The following is a 7779-nucleotide window of genomic DNA, read 5'->3' as shown; positions in this document are numbered from 1 at the left end:
CTGATCATTTCACATGGACCACTTCAACTGAAAAACATTTCTAAAGTATACAGTACATTTAGACCCCTTGAATTCCTGCCTGCACTGAGCCTGCCTTCCATCCTGTAACTTTGCCCCACCTATCTCGATTACTGACCTCAGTACATTTGGAAATTCAGACCCCTTGACTTTTTCCACATTTTGTTACATTACAGCCGTATTCTGAAATGGATTAAAAACTTTTTCCCCCCTCATCAATTTTCACAAAATATGCCATAATGACAACGCAAAAACAGGTTTTAAGAAAGATCGATTTTGAGTCTCATAACTTCTCTAGGGTAGGGTGCAGCATTTGGAATTTTGGAAGATATAGCGTGCCCAAATTAAACTACCTTCTTCTCAGGCCCAGAAGATATGATATGCATATTGGATAGAACACACTCTAAAGTTTCCATAACTGTTAAAATAAAGTCTGTGAGTATAACAGAACTGATTTGGCAGGCGAAAACCTGAGAAAATAACATTCAGGAAGTAGGATTTGTTGTTCTTGTAGTTTTCTATTCAATGCCATTACAGTATCCATTGACTTAGGACTCAAATTGCAGTTCCTATGCCTTCCACTAGATGTCAACAGTCTTTAGAAATGGTTTCAGGCTTGTTTTCTGAAAAATGAGGGAGTAAGAGCAGTCTGAATGAGTGGACCCTGCCGTGTCACAGAGCTTTTTCATGCGCGCGACCGAGAGAGTTCCTTTCTTGTTTACCTTTTATATTGGCAACGTTATTGTCCGGTTGAAATATTATCGATTATTCAGGCTAAAAACAAATCAAATCAAATCAAATTTATTTATATAGCCCTTCGTACATCAGCTGATATCTCAAAGTGCTGTACAGAAACCCAGCCTAAAACCCCAAACAGCAAGCAATGCAGGTGTAGAAGCACGGTGGCTAGGAAAAACTCCCTAGAAAGGCCAAAACCTAGGAAGAAACCTAGAGAGGAACCAGGCTATGTGGGGTGGCCAGTCCTCTTCTGGCTGTGCCGGGTGGAGATTATAACAGAACATGGCCAAGATGTTCAAATGTTCATAAATGACCAGCATGGTCATATAATAATAAGGCAGAACAGTTGAAACTGGAGCAGCAGCACGGTCAGATGGACTGGGGACAGCAAGGAGTCATCATGTCAGGTAGTCCTGGGGCATGGTCCTAGGGCTCAGGTCCTCCGAGAGAGAGAAAAAGAGAAAAAACAACCTGAGGATTGAATATAAACATCGTTTGATATGTTTCTATGAACTTTACGGATACAATTTGGATTTTTTGTCTGCCTGTTTTGACTGAGCCTGTGGATTACTGAAGAAAATGTGCGAACATAACGGAGGTTTTCAGATATAAAGAGAGACTCTATCGAACAAAAGGAACATTTATTGAATAAATGAATGTCTTCTGAGTGCAACCATATGATGATCATCAAAGGTAAGTGATACATTTTATCTCTATTTCTGACTTGTGTAACTCCTCTACTTGGCTGGTTATTGGTTGTAATGATTTGTCTGCTGGACTATGTTCTCAAATAATTGTAAGGTATGCTTTCGCCGTAAAGCATTTTATAAATCTGACACCGTGGTTGGATTCACAAGAGGTTAATCTTTTAACCTATGTAAAATAATTGTATCTTTTCTGAATTTTTATAATGAGTATTTCTGTATTTGAATTTGGCGCTCTGCAATCTCACTGGATGTTGGCTAGGTGGGACCCTAGAGAGGATAACAAAGGGTCTGAATAGTTATGTAAACATGGTATTTCTGTTTATTTATTTTAATATATTTGCAAAATGTCTAAAAACAGTTTTCATTTTGTCATTATGCAGAAATAACACATATGGAATCATGTAGTATCCAAAAAATGTGTTAAACAAATCAAAATATATGATATATTGGAGATTCTTCAAAAAGCCATCCTTTGCCTTGATGACAGCTTTGCACACTCTGGACATTCTCTCAACCAGCTTTATGATGTAGTCATCTGGAATGCATACTTAAAAGTACATTTGTGGAATTTATTTCATTCTTAATGTATTTGAGCCAATCAGTTGTATTGTGGCAAGGTAGAGGGAGTATTCAAAAGATAGCCCTATTTGGTACAAGACCAACTCCATATTATTGGAAAGAACAGCTCAAATAAGCAAAGAGAAACGACAGTCCATCATCACTAAAAGACATGAATGTCAGTTAATATGGAACAGTTCAAGAACTTTGAACGTTTCTTCAAGTGCTGTCACAAAAACCATCAAGCGCTATGATGAAACTGGCTCTCATGAGGACCAAACACAGGAATGGAAGACCCAGAATTACCTCTGCTGCAGAGGATAAGTTCATTAGAGTTACCATTCTCAGAAATTGCAGCCCAAATAAGTGCTTCACAGAGTTCAAATAACAGACACATCTCAACATCAACTGTTGAGAGGAGACTGTGTGAATCAGGCCTTCATGGTCGAATTGTTGCAAAGAAACCACTACTAAAGGACACCAATAATAAGAAGAGACTTGCTTCGGCCAAGAAATGCATGCAATGTACGTTAGACCGGTGGAAATTTGTCCTTTGGTCTGGAGTCCAAAGTGGAGATTTTTTGGTTCCAACCGCCGTGTCTTTGTGAGACGTGGTGTGGGTGAACAGATGATCTCCGCATGTGTATTTCCCACCGTAAAGCACGCAGGAGGAGGTGTGATGGTGTGGGTGTGCTTTGCTGGTGACACTGTCTGTGATTTATTTAGAATTCAAGGCACACTTAACCAGCATGGCTACCACAGCATTCTGCAGCGATACGCCATCCCATCTGGTTTGGGCTTAGTGGGACTATCATTTGATTTTCAACAGGACAATGACCCAATACACCTCCAAGCTGTGTAAGGGCTATTGTACCAAGAAGGAGAGTAATGGAGTGCTGCATCAGATGACCTGGCCTCCACAACCCCCGACATCAATCAAAATTGAGATGGTTTGGGATGAGTCTGACCACAGAGTGAAGGAAAAGCAGCCAAGTACTCAGCATACACGGGAACTCCTTTAAGACCGTTGGAAAAGCATTCCAGGTGAAGCTGGTTGAGAAAATGCCAAGAGTGTGCAAAGCTGTCATCAAAGCAAAGGGTGACTATTTGAAGAGTCTCAAATATAAACTATATTTTGATTTGTTTAAAACAAATTTGGTTACTACGTGATTTCAACAACTTCTTTGCACGCTTTGAGGACAATACAGTGCCACTGACATGGCCCGCAACTAAAACATGCGGACTCTCCTTCACTGCAGCCAACGTGAGGAAAACATTTAAACGTGTCAACCCTCGCAAGGCTGCAGGCCCAGACGGCATCCCCAGCCGCGCCCTCAGAGCATGCGCAGACCAGCTGGCTGGTGTGTTTACGGACATATTCAATCAATCCCTATCCCAGTCTGTTGTTCCCACATGCTTCAAGAGGGCCACCATTGTTCCTGTTCCCAAGAAAGCTAAGGTAACTGAGCTAAACGACTACCGCCCTGTAGCACTCACTTCCGTCATCATGAAGTGCTTTGAGAGACTAGTCAAGGACCATATCACCTCCAACCTACCTGACACCCTAGACCCACTCCAATTTGCTTACCGCCCAAATAGGTCCACAGACGATGCAATCTCAACCACACTGCACACTGCCCTAATCCATCTGGACATGAGGAATACCTATGTGAGAATGCTGTTCATCGACGACAGCTCGGCATTTAACACCATAGTGCCCTCCAAGCTCGTCATCAAGCTCAAGTCCCTGGGTCTCGACCCCGCCCTGTGCAACTGGGTACTGGACTTCCTGACGGGCCGCCCCCAGGTGGTGAGGGTAGGCAACAACATCTCCACCCCGCTGATCCTCAACACTGGGGCCCCACAAGGGTGCGTTCTGAGCCCTCTCCTGTACTCCCTGTTCACCCACGACTGCGTGGCCACGCACGCCTCCAACTCAATCATCAAGTTTGCGGACGACACAACAGTGGTAGGCTTGATTACCAACAACGACGAGACGGCCTACAGGGAGGGCCCTCGGAGTGTGGTGTCAGGAAAATAACCTCACACTTAACGTCAACCAAACTAAGGAGATGATTGTGGACTTCAGGAAACAGCAGAGGGAACACCCCCCTATCCACATCGATGGAACAGTAGTGGAGAGGGTAGTAAGTTTTAAGTTCCTCGGCGTACACATCACAGACAAACTGAATTGGTCCACCCACACAGACAGCATCGTGAAGAAGGCGCAGCAGCGCCTCTTCAACCTCAGGAGGCTGAAGAAATTCGGCTTGTCACCAAAAGCACTCACAAACTTCTACAGGTGCACAATCGAGAGCATCCTGTCGGACTGTCACTTTGTTTACATACTCATCTCATATGTATATACTGCACTCAATACCATCTACTGTATCTTGCCTATGCCGCTCTGTACCATCACTCATTCATATATCTTTATGTACATATTCTTTATCCCCTTACACTTGTGTCTGTAAGGTAGTAGTTTTGGAATTGTTAGCTAGATTACTTGTTGGTTATTACTGCATTGGCGGAACTAGACGCACAAGTATTTCGCTACACTCGCACTAACATCTGCTAACCATGTGTATGTGACAAATAAAATTTGATTTGATTTGATTTGATATGTGTTACTTCATATTTTTCATTTCTTAAATATTATTCTACAATGTATAATTTAGTAAAAATAAAGAAAAACCCTTGAATGAGTAGGTGTTGTAAAACTTTGGTGTATGTGTACATATGCACGCTGTCTGTTCTGTGTTTGTTTCTTGATTCTTCTCTTCATTTAAAAAAAATGTCTGTGGTTGCTCCCTCTGGGTACTGCTTATTTGTTGACTTGTCTTACATAGAAAATAAATCAAATATTTTTTCACAAAAATAGCTAGCTGCAGTAGTTCCATCCTCTCAGATACCTGGGCCCTAACACTAACCCGGAGTAGAGTTCTGGCTTCATTTTGATTGACTGAGGGTTACTTTTTTGTTTTGTGTTTTTTTTTTTTTCAGACGTTTGGACCGGATATTTTCTGAAAAATGTCATATGCAAATCTGAAATGTCATACACTACAAACTGCAAGACGGATGGAAATTATAGCCTACTTTTCTCATCCATATTTCATTTCATTTTTGTGCAAAAAAAGTAGTGTGTAGTTCCAGTAGTTAGCGACATGATAAGAAACTGAATGAAATACTGAAAAGTCTAATTTGACATGAATTCAGTTCAACTACCACCAAGTTACTGCAAAATGTAGTTAAATTATTAGTTAAACTACATGTACAGATGTCAGATGTTAATTTCATTACCCTGTTGCAGGAAAACTTTCAAAAATGTCTGTTGCTGCAGGATTATATTCCTGCTATAGCAAACCGGCTCAAAGTAAGATCCACCATCTGTAGTTCACTACTCCCCAACACTGGGATGTGTATAGACTGTAGAAAAGCATTAAATGTAACACTCAGATTTGGCTGTGTATAATCGTTTTCGTTCACCTAATGGTTTTACTCACCTTTAACAATGATGGTGGTGACATCCACTGAGAGGTTGCCAAAGAAAGTGTTTGGATTGGTCACAGCTTCTTTCAGTGTATTGCTAATGTCAGTAACCTCAGGGACAGATTGAGTGGAGGTCTCATTGAACACCAGTTGGACCTCTGCCTGTGTTTCTGCATCCATACGGGAATGGAAAATAGGTCTGCAAAAGGTCATAAAAGGTCATGAACAGTGGCATGCCAAAGGTTAAAAAGAATAGAATAGAATATAATGGAATATTACGTGAATCCAAGAACAATCGTCCGGATGAAAAGGATCCCATATTTTGCTTTGTAGATCACATCGAACTGTAAGGAATGGTACAAACAGGAGAACATTTGAATGATTTAACACACAAAAAAACATTTCTATATATTCCAATCCACATAGCTAAGCCCTAGTTATTAAAGATAGACATTGAGGAATATAAATCAATATGTAGTGATGGAGACTAATTGCCGCCTGATTAGAACAAATGAAAGATCTACTTTAACATATAGATTTTCCAACAATCGCCATACATTATTGATGGTCATACACCCAATATGAACAAACTCTGAATTTCTAGGACTTACCACTGCAGTAATAGTTACTGCAAGTTCTTGGAATTGTGTACTTTGAGGGTCATTTAAAGCTTCTACAAACACTTGTTGTACGACGAAAGACACCACTGGAGCAGGTTGAAGATGTGCAGTTGTAGTAGTTGTTGTTGCAGTTGTTGTTGTTGCTGTACTAGTAGTAGTAGTATGTGTTGTTGTAGTGGTTGGTGCATTGGTTGTTGTGGTAGTTGGAGCTGTGCTGGTAGTTGTTGACAGTGGTGATGCTGTCCTTGACACTGTAGTTGTGGGGGCCACATATGTAGTGGTTGTAGTTGTGGGTCTCGTTGTAGGAACGGTAGCACGAACAGGGACAGGTTCTCCAGTTGTTATGGTGGTAGTACCAGCCACAGTGGTAGTAACAGAAGTTGTAGGAGGAACAGTACTTGTTGCAGGAGCAGCTAAGTTAAAAAATAAAATGGACATTTCCACATCTCTTTAAGGCTGTGTGGCAGTATAACACAGTCATTGTAACAGATGGGAGTATATCATGATATTCTTATATTGACATCTAAATCAGTAAATGTTGGGCTTTAATGTAATTCACTTCCGACAGCCTGTAAACAGGTTGCAACATTTCACATGGACCACTTCAGCTGAAAACCATTTCTAATGTTTACAGTACATTCAGACCCCTTGAATTCCTGCCTGCACTGAGCCTGCCGTCCATCCTGTAACTTTGCCCCACCTATCTCGATTACTGACCTCTGCCTGACCTGTCCCTGAGCCTACCTTCCGTTCTGTACCTTTGCTCTACCTATCTGTATATTGACCCCTGCCTGCCCTTGACCTGTCTCTTGCCTGCCCCTGTTGGATTAATACACTATTTTTACTTCAACGTTGTCTGCGTCTGGGCCTTACCTGAAATGTGTTAGTACAAACTGGCCACAACTGACCCAGCAGACCCGTGCCAGCTTCTCAACGCCATCTTCTCCCAAGGAGCCACCTTAGAGAGGTACGAGGAATTGCTTCGTGACCTTATGGACATTTTGCTGGAGCATTGTCGCCAGCGAAATGGCAATACAGGATCAACACAAAGAGTTGTCTGTGTTGCAGGACTCTTGGTCATTTTGTATCCTCTTGTCCTTTAAAAGAACAGGCCCACCGGTAGGAGCGAGTACTCTGGTGGGCCATATGGAGAACTTTTCTGCTTCTCTTACTCGCACCCCTTTTCATGCCATTCTACTGTTGGGAAACCAGTCCAAATCTCTTTGCGTCCTCATTGACTCTCGAGCCGACGAGAGCTTTTTGGACGCTACCCTGGCTTCCGATTTGAACATCCCCACTCAGCCCCTCTCCATTCCCATGGATGTTAGAGCACTGGATGGGCGCTCTAGAGGCCGGGTCACTCATATTACCACTCCCATCAATCTATGGGTGTCAGGGAATCACAGCGAGACTATTCCATTTCTGCTCATCAAGTCTCCTCAGATTCCCATGGATTTGGGATTCTCCTTGCTCCAGCGACGCAATCCCCTCATCAACTGGTCTACTGGCGCTATCATGGGCTGGAGTCCGTTCTGCCACGCCCATTGTCTAAAGTCAGCGCAACCTGCCCCGGGACGCCTTCCTTCTCGCCATTCCCGCGGAGTACCAGGACCTTCAGGTGTTGAGCAAACCCGGGCCACTTTGCTTCC

General features: G+C 42.5%; 1 long non-coding RNA gene across 1 annotated transcript; it reads right to left on the bottom strand.

The window, feature by feature from the left end:
• Window positions 1–5502: 5502 nt before the first annotated feature.
• Window positions 5503–6571, bottom strand: LOC121842193. Its single transcript, XR_006080988.1, has 3 exons — window positions 6122–6571; window positions 5790–5854; window positions 5503–5709 (listed from the first exon to the last, which is right to left on the bottom strand). It is a non-coding gene; the product is annotated as an uncharacterized LOC121842193 (long non-coding RNA).
• Window positions 6572–7779: the final 1208 nt, after the last annotated feature.

This window comes from Oncorhynchus tshawytscha, unplaced genomic scaffold (assembly GCF_018296145.1).
Source record: "Oncorhynchus tshawytscha isolate Ot180627B unplaced genomic scaffold, Otsh_v2.0 Un_contig_6804_pilon_pilon, whole genome shotgun sequence".
Taxonomy (NCBI): Eukaryota; Metazoa; Chordata; class Actinopteri; order Salmoniformes; family Salmonidae; genus Oncorhynchus; species Oncorhynchus tshawytscha.
The sequence above is the reverse complement of the archived record's forward strand: the minus strand, read 5'-3'. Positions and strand labels throughout refer to the sequence as shown.